Here is a 15,825-nt window from a genome sequence, read left to right as displayed (position 1 = left end):
GCGCGTAAACAAAACTTATTTTCTCACAGTACCTGAGACATTGATGACAGCGATCTTAGGTCGATATAAATATTTTTGCAAGTGGCATTGTTAACGTAACTTGGCAGTGACTAAACTGTTTTTACGATTTAGCTGTGCTTAGAAGATTTCGTGCTGTTATTATTTCGCTGTTTAAGTACAGATTTGAAATTCTAAAATTCAAGAAAACCAATCCTTTATTAGTAACAAAGGTACTGTAATTACAAAAAAATTGAGGATGTATACTGGGGAGATATCCGGTTGTGGGTCTCATGGAACCAAATAAATATTTTTTCACAAAATTCGCAGTTGACTACATGTACCAATGTGAAAATATTAAATTACAGTTTCCTTCAAGATCAGGTTATCTAGTCGCTGGTATCGGTTTATAACAAAGACATGGGCGTTACCACAGTTAAACCGTGTATCTAAAATACCACGTTCTTGGATGCGACGCCTTTTCCAGAACCGTTTTACAATTTTTACATTCATTATGTAACACCAGTGGATGAGTATGGTACCCGTGTCGGATCAAAATGAACCGAGAGAATTTTCTTTTCTCTATTCTTTCTACAGCAATGTATTTTCTCTTATTGTCGACATGTTTGGAATACTGTAATGCGAGTCATTGTTGGTATTATTGTTCCACGTTTAACTGCTGTAACTATGCGTCTGCCCTGAAGCGAGTGTTGGCATTCTTGTATCATATCACTTTTCTTCGCGTAAAGGCAAGAAAAGTGACAAGAGGTTTCTTTTCGTCTACTGAAAAAGCCAGAAAATTCTTGCGGAATTACTTTGTGACGATGATGATGCATCTATAACAGGTTTCCTTAAGTTTGAATATGCTAAGGTTAAAGAAAGTTGATACGATACTTATTTAGGTGTAACCGCCACTTGTACATCTACATCTACATCCATACTCCGCACGCCACCTGACAATGTGTGGCGGAGCGTACCTTGAGTACCTCTATCGGTTCTCCCTTCTATTCTAGTCTCGTATTGTTCGTGGAAAGGATTGTCGGTATGCTTCTGTGTGGGCTCTAACCTCTCTGATTTTATCCTCATGGTCTCTTCGCGAGATGTACGTAGGAGGGAGCAATATACTGCTTGACTCTTCGGTGAAGGTATGTTCTCGAAACTAACAAAAGCCCGTACCGAGCTACTGAGCGTCACTCCTGCAGAGTCTTCCACTGGAGTTTATCTATCATCTCCGTAACGCTTTCGCGATTACTAAATGATCCTGTAACGAAGCGCGCTGCTCTCCGTTGGATCTTCTCTATCTCTTCTATCAACCCTATCTGGTACGGATCCCACACTGCTGAGCAGTATTCAAGCAGTGGGCGAACAAGCGTACTGTAGCCTACTTCCTTTGTTTTCGGATTGCATTTCCTAAGGATTCTTCCAATGAATCTCAGTCTGGCATCTGCTTTACCGACGATCAACTTTATATGATCATTCCATTTTAAATCACTCCTAATGCGTACTCCCAGATAATTTATGGAATTAACTGCTTCCAGTTGCTGACCTGCTATTTTGTAGCTAGATGATAAGGGATCTATCTTCCTATGTATTCGCAGCACATTACACTTGTCTACATTGAGATTCAATTGCCATTCCCTGCACCATGCGTCAATTCGCTACGGATCCTCCTGCATTTCAGTACAACTTTCCATTGTTACAACCTCTCGATACACCACAGCATCATCTGCAAAAAGCCTCAGTGAACTTCGGATGTCATCCATAAGGTCATTTATGTATATTGTGAATAGCAACGGTCCTATGACACTCCCCTGCGGCACACCTGAAATCACTCTTACTTCGGAAGACTTCTCTCCATTGAGAATGACATGCTGCGTTCTGTTATCTAGGAACTCTTCAATCCAATCACACAATTGGTCTGATAGTCCATATGCTCTTACTTTGTTCATTAAACGACTGTGGGGAACTGTATCAAACGCCTTGCGGAAGTCAAGAAACACGGCATCTACCTGTGAACCCGTGTCTATGGCGCTCTGAGTCTCGTGGACGAATAGCGCGAGCTGGGTTTCACACGACCGTCTTTTTCGAAACCCATGCTGATTCCTACAGAGTAGATTTCTAGTCTCCAGAAAAGTCATTATACTCTAACATAATACGCGTTCCAAAATTCTACAACTGGTCGACGTTAGAGATATAGGTCTATAGTTCTGCACATCTGTTCGACGTCCCGTCTTGAAAACGGGGATGACCTGTGCCCTTTTCCAATCCTTTGGAACGCTACGCTCTTCTAGAGACCTACGGTACACCGCTGCAAGAAGAGGGGCAAGTTCCTTCGCGTACTCTGTGTAAAATCGAACTGGTATCCCATCAGGTCCAGCGGCCTTTCCTCTTTTGAGCGATTTTAATTGTTTCTCTATCCCTCTGTCGTCTATTTCGATATCTACCATTTTATCATCTGTGCGACAATCTAGAGAAGGAACTACAGTGCAGTCTTCCTCTGTGAAACAGCTTTGGAAAAAGACATTTAGTATTTCGGACTTTGGTCTGTCATCCTCTGTTTCAGTACCATTTTGGTCACAGAGTGTCTGGACATTTTGTTTTGATCCACCTACCGCTTTGACATAAGACCAAAATTTCTTAGGATTTTCTGCCAAGTCAGTACATAGAACTTTACTTTCGAATTCATTGAACGCCTCTCGCATAGCCCTCCTCACACTACATTTCGCTTCGCGTAATTTTTGTTTGTCTGCAAGGCTTTGGCTATGTTTATGTTTCCTGTGAAGTTCCCTTTGCTTCCGCAGCAGTTTTCTAACTCGGTTGTTGTACCACGGTGGCTCTTTTCCTTCTCTTACGATCTTGCTTGGCACATACTCATCTAACGCATATTGGACGATGGTTTTGAACTTGGTCCACTGATCCTCAACACTATCTGTACTTGAGACAAAACTTTTGTGTTGAGTCGTCAGGTACTCTGTAATTTGCTTTTTGTCACTTTTGCTAAACAGACAAATCTTCCTACCTTTTTTAATATTTCTATTTACGGCTGAAATCATCGATGCCGTAACCGCTTTATGATCGCCGATTCCCTGTCCTGCGTTAACTGTTTCAAATAGTTCGAGTCGGTTCTCTAAGTCTAAGGTGTAGTGTTGAAAACGGTCACTTTGAATAAAGGCTCCTTTTTCTTGATCTGAAGTTAAAATCAAATGGAAAAAAAGTTAGACAAAGAGACCCTGCTATAAAAAGATCGCAACAACTATCAGTATGGTAAGTTGTGTTGTACAGTGTAACAATAACACATTCAAAATTACAAGGAAATACAATATGGATTAATTATTTAATGCAATTGTGACGTCAAATAATTGTGGTTTCACTCAGTATTTACATATTGAGCGCGTGATTTTAAGATAAAGAAATCTGCCTAATGATTCCTGTTCTTGAATTTCTGACACTTATAGGAAAAAACTACAGGAAAGCATATACCAATACAAAATATCTGACCATTGATCAGTAATTAATTCCATTGCGGGTGCGGTGCTTATTTCAGCAGTATTCATCTAACAACCCAAAGAAATCTGGAGCAAAAGGTAGGTGCTATGCTAGAATACAGATATTTCTACTTGCACACATTTGAGCTGTATGCAAGAACGCAGCCTGCACGACTAGCGGAGAAACACAACCATTGATAACTACACTAGTATTCCTCTTGAACCTTGATCGACTTGAATCTGGCTTTAATGGGAACATTACGCAAAAATAAGCGTGAAATTTCTGCTGACGTCCTGTCCAGTGAACGGAGAAATGTTGAGCTCAAATTCGCTTGGTTTTACAAGTGAGTAAAGTGTTTTATGTCCCGAGAAAATCTCGGTGTTTAGTTCAGATATAAGCAATGCAAAGCGATGCCAACATATTGAAGACACAGGTGCCTGTAAGAAAATGTGACTTTCTATGCCAGAGATAGGGGAGTGTTGGACACGTGAAAACATCTATGGCACAACCGTAGTCTTAGGTGCAAGACAGGTACATAGCCCCTTACTGTGTTGTAATTAAAACGTCTGCGCATTAATCTTCTATATCATTTAAAAAAACAGTAAAAGTTCAAAGAAGAGTATGTTTCAAGGAACTTAAAACTGACATGACATGGAGAAAGGTATTAGGAAATTGATAATAATTACACATACCATATTATCTGAGAAAATGCAGTTGTTTTGATGGATAGAGGAATACAAGCACCCTCTCTTCAGCAGTACAAAGAGTAACAAAAGCACCAGGAGATGATAACTGGCGCAACATACCAAAAAATTAAGAGAGTTCACATCTATTCTAGCACGAAAGTTAACTAGCACTCAACACAGTGTGCTAGGAGGGTGGGAAGTGTGTGCTAAGTGCTTTCCAAAGTTGTATGTACAAAATGTTTACCTAACTGAAGTAGTTCAATGCTACAAAATGTTTAGTGCTCTAATTACGGAATACCGTTTGTATACTAAGTTATCTTTCATACGATAAAACCTTTATTTGCACATAATAATTTCAGTGTAGTTCAGTGCTGATAGGTAAATGTTGTTAGCACTTCAGCAGTTAATACTTATTTATAATTATTTTGTTGCATCAATTAACAATTGTTCTTATTAAATAAACTTAATAAATTAATATAATTTGAAATATGTACAGAAACATGAAATGAGAACGTCCAAGTGAAGGACAGCAAAGAAGAAAACAAAGGGATAAAGATTGGGAAGACCAGTGGCTCCCCAGCTCAATCCTGAAATTCTCGAGTATTCAAGAAGCATCAGACCAAAATGACATGGGAGATGTAAATTTAACTCAGTCCGGGGGCGCATTTGTAGATGACGAAAGAACTAGCAGAAGTAACAAAAGTGAGGGGATGGTTTGAGAAAACATTCACTAAAAAACTAAAGAGCTTAAAGAAAATGTAAAAAATCTTGTAGCTATTTCTAATGTAAAAGAAAATAGGTTGGAAGGCAACGCACCATGTGAAGAGGGAGCAAATGAAGGAGAAACTATTTAAAGAAATAGTAATATTTTGTTTTGTGACATTTCTCAGAGATCTTTTCCCGTTCCACGGTTAAGGTCATTAAAACAGGAAGTGAACCATTTCAAAACAAAAATGGACAATCGTTTCTGTTAACAGACAAGGGGATACGGACAAGACGAAAAGTTAACGGATGTTGTTTCCATACCAATCAGCCAAACGTCGACAAAATTCTGAGGAACTGGATAGTCAAAGCCTGTACTGTTTTTTTTTCTGTATGCTCTTTGGTACATGCGTAAGTCTGAACAATACATGAAAATTTGTTATTGGTTTTTGAGCTTGGTGGATACTTAGTCCGAACTCGTATAATTAAGAAACCTCAGAAAAATATCAAATTTGTTTTCAAAAGAGGGAAACCTTAATAACAGGTTTGATTGCCATTCGAACAATTGATAATATTTCTCAGGCAGAATCTGAAACAGAAAAAATGGAATGGAGAGATATTTTAAAACGATTTGTAGATACTTCTGTGTTGTTGGCTGTTTACGAAATAATTAACATTATGAAACTTCCTGGCAGATTAAAACTGTGTGCCCGACCGAGACTCGAACTCGGCAAGAGTCTCGGTCGGGCACACAGTTTTAATCTGCCAGGAAGTTTCATATCAGCGCACACTCCGCTGCAGAGTGAAAATGTCATTCTGGAATTAACATTATACTTCTGTTACTTAACCGCTCGTGTTAAAAATTGCTTCCCTTGACGAAACTGTTCGATATTTTTTGGGATTCGTGGGCTTCTGAGAGGGAGAGGTTGTAAGAGGGGTACGGGATGGGGGACTGATGACAAGTTAAAATTCCGCACAGAGTAACAAGCAACTACCCACTCCACTGTCTGCAGGATTCTGTGTGCCACATGAGTAAACCGCCTCTGATTTCAATCAAACTTAGCTTTTCATTTCACCATAAATTATGTTGTCCTTCCTACACGTAGTTCCTCTGTACTGAATAATACTAGTATGCATCAGCCATTACCGCTACCGTATATGAGGTACTCCGAAAAGAAGCCTACACATTTATTCGCTCAGACTTGAACAGATATTAATCAGAATCAACACTGCACTGCATCTGGCAGATTCTATTTAAAATTACAAATTGTGTTGGCGTACAAATTGCACATACGTAGTTGTCATTGTCTTTTCTGATTACCATTTATCTCAGTTAGTGTGATTGCCAGGCGTAATTAAAGTGTGTCTGCGCAAGTAAAACGTGTGGATGCGTACGTTTAATTATTCCGTTCTTGATGTCGGTGTATGTTTACTGCGTTATATGTAGTACGGCTTCGTGAACAGGCGTTGCAAATAAATGTGCTCCATTATTAACATTCTGTCTCTTGTTCTCAAGGTTTTCAGTGTGTCTCCGCGCAGTTAATTATGGGCAGAGCTATTTCGTGTTTGATTACCGTGTCTTGTTACGTGATGGATAATAATCAGTGATAGTCCAGGCTTCAACTAGACCTAATTACAGTTAATTATGCACAATCGGCAAATTATTCGGAGAAACTAGGGTTGAACGTGTATAGCAGTTCTGTTGTGTATTACGATTCCGACACATGGGCCTCAGTAAAATATTTTAGGCAAGTTTAGAGAACGTTACCACAGTCACTATTCTTCTTTACAGGAACTGCAGATGAAAGCAATATTTGGCAAAAGCATCAGAATAGTTTTGTCTTGCACCTTCGATCTGGATAAAAGCCCTTCTGTACAAACTCAAAGAGCGGATGCCCTATATCCAGAACGCAAGTATCTCATATTGCAGTGTGTGACCTGACGATATATTCAGGAGCAGCACATACCAATGACGGTGCGTTTACGAGAGATTTTAACGTGCTAGTGCTCTCGAAGAGCATAAATCATATATCCGTAGGGCGTAAGTTATAATACAAACAAAATCCATCAATTGTGGGCTTCAGCTGGAAACTGCAAAATCCAATAAGGCATCACACAATTTCTGCTTTTGGCGTAGAGCTCGATCTTGCCTCTCACTGGCCAAATTCCTTTCCGGGAAGCAAAAATCTGACTTGTCGTATTCAGTATGTTATTCTACAGGATACTCTGGACCGTGAAATTCCATGCTGTGCCGTCACAAAACTCCACCAGTTGCACACCAACGCTTGTCTCCTTGTTCCGTGTTAGGACAGAGTCAGTGGTTGATTATTATAAAGTTTTGTGAAATTTATTCTTAGTTGAAGCTTAAGATAAGTCGCACATATTCCCCCCAAATTACTTGTTTCTCAGACCAGTTATATATGAGGGTGAGTCAAATGAAAACCTTAAATATTTTTTTAAATATTATTTATTGTGCAGAAGTGGTACAAAGCTGTATCAATTTTCAACATAATCTCCCCCACGCTCAATGCAACTCCTCTAGCGCTTACAAAGTGCATAAATTCCCTTAGAAAAAATTTCTTTTGGTAGTCCACGCAATCACTCATGCACCGCGTGGCGTACCTCTTCATCAGAACGGAACTTCTTTCCTCCCATTGCGTCTTTGAGTGGTCCAAACATATCGAAATCACTTGGGGCAAAGTCTGAGGAGTATGGTGGATGAGGAAGACACTCAAAATGCAGGTTCAAATGGCTCTGAGCACTATGGGACTTAACTTCTGAGGTCATCAGTCCCCTAGAACTTAGAACTACTTAAACATAACTAACCTACGGCCAACACACACAGCCATTCCCGAGGCAGGATTCTAACCCGCGACCGTAGCGGTCGCGCGGTTCCAGACTGAAGCGCCTAGAACCGCTCGGCCAAAATGCAGGTCTGTGATTGTTGCAACTGTTGTACGGGCAGTGTGGGGCCTTGCATTGCCATGTTGCAAAATGTCACCTGCTAACAGCAATCCACGTTGCTTTGATTTGATTGCAGGCCGCAGATGATTTTTTAAGAGATCTGTGTATGATGCACTGGTGACAGTGATCCTTCTATGCATGCAATGCTCCAAAATGACGCCTTTTTCTTCCCAAAAGAGAGTCAGTATAACCTTCCCTGCTGATGGTTCTGTTCGAAACTTCTTTGGTTTTGGTGATGAGGAATGGCGCCATTTCTTGCTCTCTTTGTTTCCGGTTGGTGGAAGTGAACCCACGTTTCATCCCCAGTAACGATTCTTACAAAAAAGCCTTCTCTTTCAAATCGCCGAAGAAGTTCTTCACAAGCATCAACACGTCGTTCTCTCATTTCAGGAGTCAGCTGCCGTGGCACCCATCTTTCAGACACTTTGTGAAACTGGAGCACATCATGCACAATGTGGTGTGCTGACCCTTGACTAATCTGTAAACATGCTGCAATGTCATTCAATGTCACTCGGCGGTTTTCCTTCACTATGGCTTCAACTGCTGCAGTGTTCTGTGGAGTCACAACTCGTTGTGCCTGCATCTTCCACTGAAGTCACACCATTTGCGAACTTCCTACTCCAAGCGTAGACTTGCTGCTGTGACAAACATGCATCACCGTACTGAACCTTCATTAGTCGACGAATTTCAAATAGGTTTCACACCTTCACTACGCAAAAGCCGAATAACAGAACGCTGTTCTTCCCTGGTGCAAGTCGCAAGTGGGGCGGCCATCTTTATACTGATACTGCGACGGTATCTGTGCATCTGCACTATGCTGCCACCTACAGACCATTCTGCACTTGTTTGTAGCACACTTACCAACTTACAGGATATCGGTGCGAAATTTCGATTTGTTATCACAAATGTAAGTTTTTCATTTGACTCTCCCTCGTAAAAACCTTCAAAACTCCGTTTCAACACCACAGGGGTCGAATTTTGGGTCTATGTCACACAAATAATGAACCCTTCAAATTTCATATCCTTGGATAAATGATTTACGGTGAGTGTATCAATTCCCACCGCTCGACAGTGATCAGTTTCAGGCTATAAGGGGTTGGATTTTACAAAATCCGTCCCTAGTGGGAACTGACGGCAGATGATAAGCATTCCCAGCAAATTTCATGTTTCTGAGTCCAATTATTAAGCTAGGTATGTTGCAACAAAAGCCAAGGGCCTTGCCATATTGCTAATACCTGTTCCCGCCGGATCAGTGAAGTTCAGGAACGCTGGGCGCAGCTAGTATTTGGATGGGTGACCATCTGGGGAAAACCGGATGCCAGTGGTTTTAAGGACAGACAAGTCATAGAAATGGCGTGAAATTAAAAGACTTGCATGAAACTGTAGTGCCACAAGACATTTTTTGTTCGCCCCCATAGCTGAGTGGTCAGCGTGCTCCTTTACTTGTGGGTTGAAGTGACTGCACATACAGGGTGTTTCAAAAATGACCGGTATATTTGAAACGGCAATAAAAACTAAACGAGCAGCGATAGAAATACACCGTTTGTTGCAATATGCTTGGGACAACAGTGCATTTTCAGGCAGACAAACTTTCGAAATTACAGTAGTTACAATTTTCAACAACAGATGGCGCTGCGGTCTGGGAAACTCTATTGTACGATATTTTCCACATATCCACCATGCGTAGCAATAATATGGCGTAGTCTCTGAATGAAATTACCCGAAACCTTTGACAACGTGTCTGGCGGAATGGCTTCACATGCAGATGAGATGTACTGCTTCAGCTGTTCAATTGTTTCTGGATTCTGGCGGTACACCTGGTCTTTCAAGTGTCCTCACAGAAAGAAGTCACAGGGGTTCATGTCTGGCGAATAGGGAGGCCAATCCACGCCGCCTCCTGTATGTTTCGGATAGCCCAAAGCAATCACACGATCATCGAAATATTCATTCAGGAAATTAAAGACGTCGGCCGTGCGATGTGGCCGGGCACCATCTTGCATAAACCACGAGGTGTTCGCAGTGTCGTCTAAGGCAGTTTGTACCGCCGCAAATTCACGAAGAATGTCCAGATAGCGTAATGCAGTAATCGTTTCGGATCTGAAAAATGGGCCAATGATTCCTTTGGAAGAAATGGCGGCCCAGACCAGTACTTTTTGAGGATGCAGGGACGATGGGACTGCAACATGGGGCTTTTCGGTTCCCCATATGCGCCAGTTCTGTTTATTGACGAAGCCGTCCAGGTAAAAATAAGCTTCGTCAGTAAACCAAATGCTGCCCACATGCATATCGCCGTCATCAATCCTGTGCACTATATCGTTAGCGAATGTCTCTCGTGCAGCAATGGTAGCGGCGCTGAGGGGTTGCCGCGTTTGAATTTTGTATGAATAGAGGTGTAAACTCTGGCGCATGAGACGATACGTGGACGTTGGCGTCATTTGGACCGCAGCTGCAACACGGCGAACGGAAACCCGAGGCCGCTGTTGGATCACCTGCTGCACTAGCTGCGCGTCGCCCTCTGTGGTTGCCGTACGCGGTCGCCCTACCTTTCCAGCACGTTCATCCGTCACGTTCCCAGTCCGTTGAAATTTTTCAAACAGATCCTTTATTGCATCGCTTTTCGGTCCTTTGGTTACATTAAACCTCCGTTGAAAACTTCGTCTTGTTGCAACAACACTGTGTTCTAGGCGGTGGAATTCCAACACCAGAAAAATCCTCTGTTCTAAGGAATAAACCATGTTGTCTACAGCACACTTGCACGTTGTGAACAGCACACGCTTACAGCAGAAAGAGGACGTACAGAATGGCGCATCCACAGACTGCGTCGTCTTCTATATCTTTCACATCACTTGCAGCGCCATCTGTTGTTGAAAATTGTAACTACTGTAATTTCGAAAGTTTGTCCGCCTGAAAATGTACTGTTGTCCCAAGCATATTGCAACAAACGGTGTATTTCTATCGCTGCTCGTTTAGTTTTTATTGCCGTTTCAAATATACCGGTCATTTTTGAAACACCCTGTATGTATATATACAGTGTGTTAGGAGTACAGGTATAACTGCTGTTTCCTGCACGCTCGTAACTGGTCCACAAACTAGACTACACCTGTCTATGTCCATGCCACCCACACTTCAGTAGTTGACCTGCAGCCCAGGGCAAAATAAACGGTAATACCTTGCTTGTGTCAAACGTACTTGGAGGTACTAACCAACCCAAAAACGTAATAGTTGTATTAGCTATAATTATTAATTCTGCAAATGAAGTAAATACTGATATAGTGTTGTTCAGCACGCTATCGTCACATCAATAAAACTTCTGCTCTTAAAACCCTGTATACGGGGTGATTCAAAATCACTATTACAGGTTTCTAGGGCCTGTAGAAGGACGTAGCACATGAAGTTTTGATAATAAGCCCATGTCCGAATATGTAACGTTTGGCTACAAAATAAATTTGAAATTCTGACCTCCTTCAAATTCCGTACTTCTTGGTACGCACAGAAGCTGAGAATAGAGGGCTGACGTCTGCACCTAGTGAAATTATGAGGTTGAAAGATTTTCTTCTCCTACTTCTACATGTGATACGCTTACCTCAATTTTAAAATACTCCGTACTGATAATCCCAATTCTCCAGGTTTCTCTTCTCTCCTCTACGAATCTGCATGGCCTGTATTTGCAGGTAAGACACTGATCTGTTAGCTTTCTTGACCCTGCTATCGTCGGCGGTGTTGCAAACACACCAGGATCTATACTAACTCTCTTCAGCACTTCAATTCTGCCATTATTTCCGTTATTGTGACATAAAACTGCATCATAGACACTTTTTGGGGTATTTCTCAAAATTTTCCGCGCCGTGTGCCTTATATTAAATTACTTTTTGCAGTGACGTCTATGTCGCTTCGGGTGTTTTTAAACCTTTCGTGGGCAAAATAATTGAGTAGTTTTTTTAATGAATGGAGAGCAGATAGCAGTTAACAGATAGGTATATTTATCATACAGAATATCAAATTTCCTCCACACAACAAGGTGGGAAGTATTCTTCCCACTGCCCTTCCTTGGAGTTAAATGACAAAAACAACTTTTTCAATATATGTCATATTTGTTTTATAAATTTACTTCTCTTGTTACAATGATTGTTCACAATTACTTGCCATGAAATTTTCTGAAACATGTGTCTATGCAAAGTGGTATTTGAGAATACGCACAAACGTAGCGAGTGCTCTTTTCTGCAGCTTTGCTACTACAATGACGGCACGTCCAGTAGGTTTCTCCTAAAATGGGTTGATGCTCCCTTACAGCCACATGACGGAAATCTTCAGGTACTTTACCCATTTCTGCCAGAAAGACAGGTTTTTGTCCACGCCTTTTTTGGGATGAGAAGCAAGCTATCAGTTGTCTGGCTAGATGGATCCTGTATGTGAGCTGATCATGCTCTCCACTTTCTCTTTTACTTATTTTCCACAGGAAAAAACTGTTCACTGCAGCAATGTCCACCAGGATAAAATATTCTGTGCCACCATCTTAGACAACGTCTGCCAATAGCATACCTTTCTCGTAATTGATCAAACTTACCGACACCACCCATTGTTTTGTTGTATTCTGCCACAACTTCAGGACAAGAAATCTCTGTACTAGTACCATTCTTGTTTTTCTTTTGCACTGTGGCTGTTTCTCATGGGTCATGAATTGAGGACAGGAAAGTGACTGCAGAAATGGCTCCTTTTGTTTCAAACTGGAATTCGCATCGTTCTAATTTTACGTTTTCCTTCATAAATTTTGGTAAATCAGAAGTATTTACCTTATACTATAGCTTTGAGGAAAAAATCACAAAATGTCACGCAAACAGCATTAAAAGGCTCCTCTACAGAGCGACACTCAGCTATACAATGCCTCTGCGCGAAGGTACAGCAAAAACGGCGGGAACTTCGGATTAGAAGTAGTACCCTATACTATTCACGAGGTGGTAGCACCGTACAGAGGTGGGAACTGTGAATCCCACGGGACTAGGAGCGAGATCATAGTGGAAAGCATGTTTCCCACGGCTCACGAAAGGGTTAAACGTTAATACGAATCAACTTGCAGAAGCACCTTCGTCATAACTACAGCAACGGCAGCGAGAAACTGGTATGTTCCATACTTGGAGGGCTGGCTGTAGCGCTCCTCTGATGCTCTGCACTCTCCACTTTGTTGAGGACGTCATTCGTCATTTAGAAGAGAACTCGAGGACAAGTACTCAAAATATGGCCCATGCAATGCGCTCTTACAGCACGCAGGTCAGTATTCATTATCTCTGCTGTGTGCGTACCGTGAAGCGGGAGACTTGAAAGTGATCCAGTTCTCAAATTGATTTTACAGCCAAGTGGTATATTTCCAGACATGGGTTCCTCGTCTTAACGTCATCTACTAACAAGGGGAGGCCGCCAATTGTGAAATTCAGATTCGATTCATACTGCGCATAATACAAGCTCATGGCCAGAGGTGTAACGTGGCAAAGCACCAAGATGCACTTCTCAGCCGTTGTCGAGAAAATCGACAGTTAAAAGAAACAGTTGCCGTGAAATACTCTCTACGGTTAATAATTTTCTATAGCGTCGTGGCGCAGCGGTAAGCGCTCGGGTTCATAATCCGTAGGTCGCCGGATCGAATTTATTAAAAAAAAGTTGCATGCCGCGAATTAATGAATTGCTTATGCATGTTGGTGAAGGCGGATCGCTCTCCAATTGTACCGCCTCCATTTTTCCGTTTGTTTAACAGGGTGTACCAAAGCTCTCACGCCCGCACTGATTTTCGACGATGTTATAAGTTGCGCTAGGGACCGCATCTACCTTCTTTCGATGTTAGCAGGCAACTACGCTGTTATGCGGCGGCTCGTTTCGGCCCATTCAACATCTGTCCATCAAGTGTAACGAGCGAGTAACGGAGTTTATATTTCATACCTGCCACAGCAAATTTGTGTTCGTGGGGTCTCTATTCTAATTCGAACGTTAGACTTACGCTATACTTATTCGATTCGGAATATCGTTTCTACGTCTTCCGTTAACTATACGTGGTTAACATTATGGAGACAATTAATAACATTTGTGAAATACAACTTTGTTTGCGGAAAACATAATGATGTTCGAAGTCGCCAGTTTTTCCACGACAAACGACTTTCAACATCTTATTATATGCATAATTGTTGCAACTGATTGCCGGGAATTATATATATGTGTGTGTGTGTATATATATACACATTTGAATAACAAAAAACAAATACTAAAAAAAAAGAAAGTTGCATGGCGCGAGATTCGATCCGGCGACTTCCGAATTACAAACCCGAGCGTTTACCGCTGCGCCACAACGCTGTAGAAAATTGTAAATCGTAGAGAGTATTTCACCGCAACGGTTTCTCTTTAACTGTCGGTTTTCTCGACAACGGCTGAGAAGTGCATCTTAGTGCTTTGCCACATTACACCTCTGGCCATGAGCTTTTATTATGCGCAGTATGAATCGAATCTGAATTTCACAATTGGCGGCCTCCCCTTGTAAGAGACCTTTACATCTTCTGGAAGCCTGTAATAGTAATTCTGAATCACTTTGTACATATAGGGGCACGGTAAATATACAGAAACGCCGCGTGAAACGCGTTCTTGAACGTAAACGCAGGTTCTAGCCAAGCCTGCAGATTGTGTTGTTGTATTTAACTAGGAACAGCACCTGTGCAACTTTCTCAATACTTTGCAGGTGTGAGTCCTGCTCAAAACAGGGTTTTGTATAGTTGTGAGTTAAGTGAATTCGAACATGGGCAAATTGTTGGTGTTCGTAAGGGGCGTGCTTCATAACCAAGGTAGTCGAAGTGTTTGACACTGCAAGAAACGCCATATCAAAGATCTTTACCACCCAGAGGGAAAGTCGAAAAACATAATCCACGAGTCACAGGGCGGATAAAAGTGTGTGTTGAGTGATCGTGACAGACGGTCGTCATTGTGACGAAAATAAGATCATGACAGCTGTAAAAGTCACTTCAGAACTGAAGGTCACAATCGCTAGCTAAAGAGAACACCAGAAATTGATAATCGGAGGGATAGCTACAATTCGAAACCCATCATCGGTGATGCACATGTCCGTCGCAAGAAAACGTGGTGCCGAAGCCATAAAACTGTGGAACAAAGGAAGAATAGTATTTGGTCAGATATGTCTTGTTTCACACTATTTCTCTACAAAGGAGACGTCGATGATTTGACACTGCTGTTAAAAGGCAGAAAATATGAAATCCACGCTTGGACTGGAAAGCAGATAACACAACATCTGAGCATAAAGTTTGCAGAACCAGAATTGTAATTCCTAGGTATTTAGTTGTATTTATGGCCTTTAGATTTGACTGATTTATCGTGTAACCGAAGTTCAACAGATATTCGTTTTAGTACTCATGGGGATGACCTCACATCTTCAGTTATTTAGGGTCAATGGCCATTTTTTGCACCATACAGATGTCTCTGCTTTGATCTTCTGATGACTTTATTAGATGATAAACAACATCCTGAGACAGTTGCTCAGATTGTTTCTTAAACCATTTATATAGATAAATTTGGTAGGTTAAATTAGCTGGCATTCGTACAAACACTGTTTATCAGTATAATGTGAGGTTATTGTTGATACAAAGTTGTTGTTGTTGTTGTGGTCTTCAGTCCTGAGACTGGTTTGATGCAGCTCTCCATGCTACTCTATCCTGTGCAAGCTTCTTCATCTCCCAGTACCTACTGCAACCTACATCCTTCTGAATCTGCTTAGTGTATTCATCTCTTGGTCTCCCTCTACGATTTTTACCCTCCACGCTGCCCTCCAATACTAAATTGGTGATCCCTTGATGCCTCAGAACATGTCCTACCAACCGATCCCTTCTTCTGGTCAAGTTGTGCCACAAACTTCTCTTCTCCCCAATCCTATTCAATACTTCCTCATTAGTTATGTGATCTACCCATCTAATCTTCAGCATTCTTCTGTAGCACCACATTTCGA

The sequence above is a fragment of the Schistocerca serialis genome, chromosome 1, assembly GCF_023864345.2.
Source record: "Schistocerca serialis cubense isolate TAMUIC-IGC-003099 chromosome 1, iqSchSeri2.2, whole genome shotgun sequence".
NCBI classification, from domain to species: domain Eukaryota; kingdom Metazoa; phylum Arthropoda; class Insecta; order Orthoptera; family Acrididae; genus Schistocerca; species Schistocerca serialis.
The sequence above is the reverse complement of the archived record's forward strand: the minus strand, read 5'-3'. Positions refer to the sequence as shown.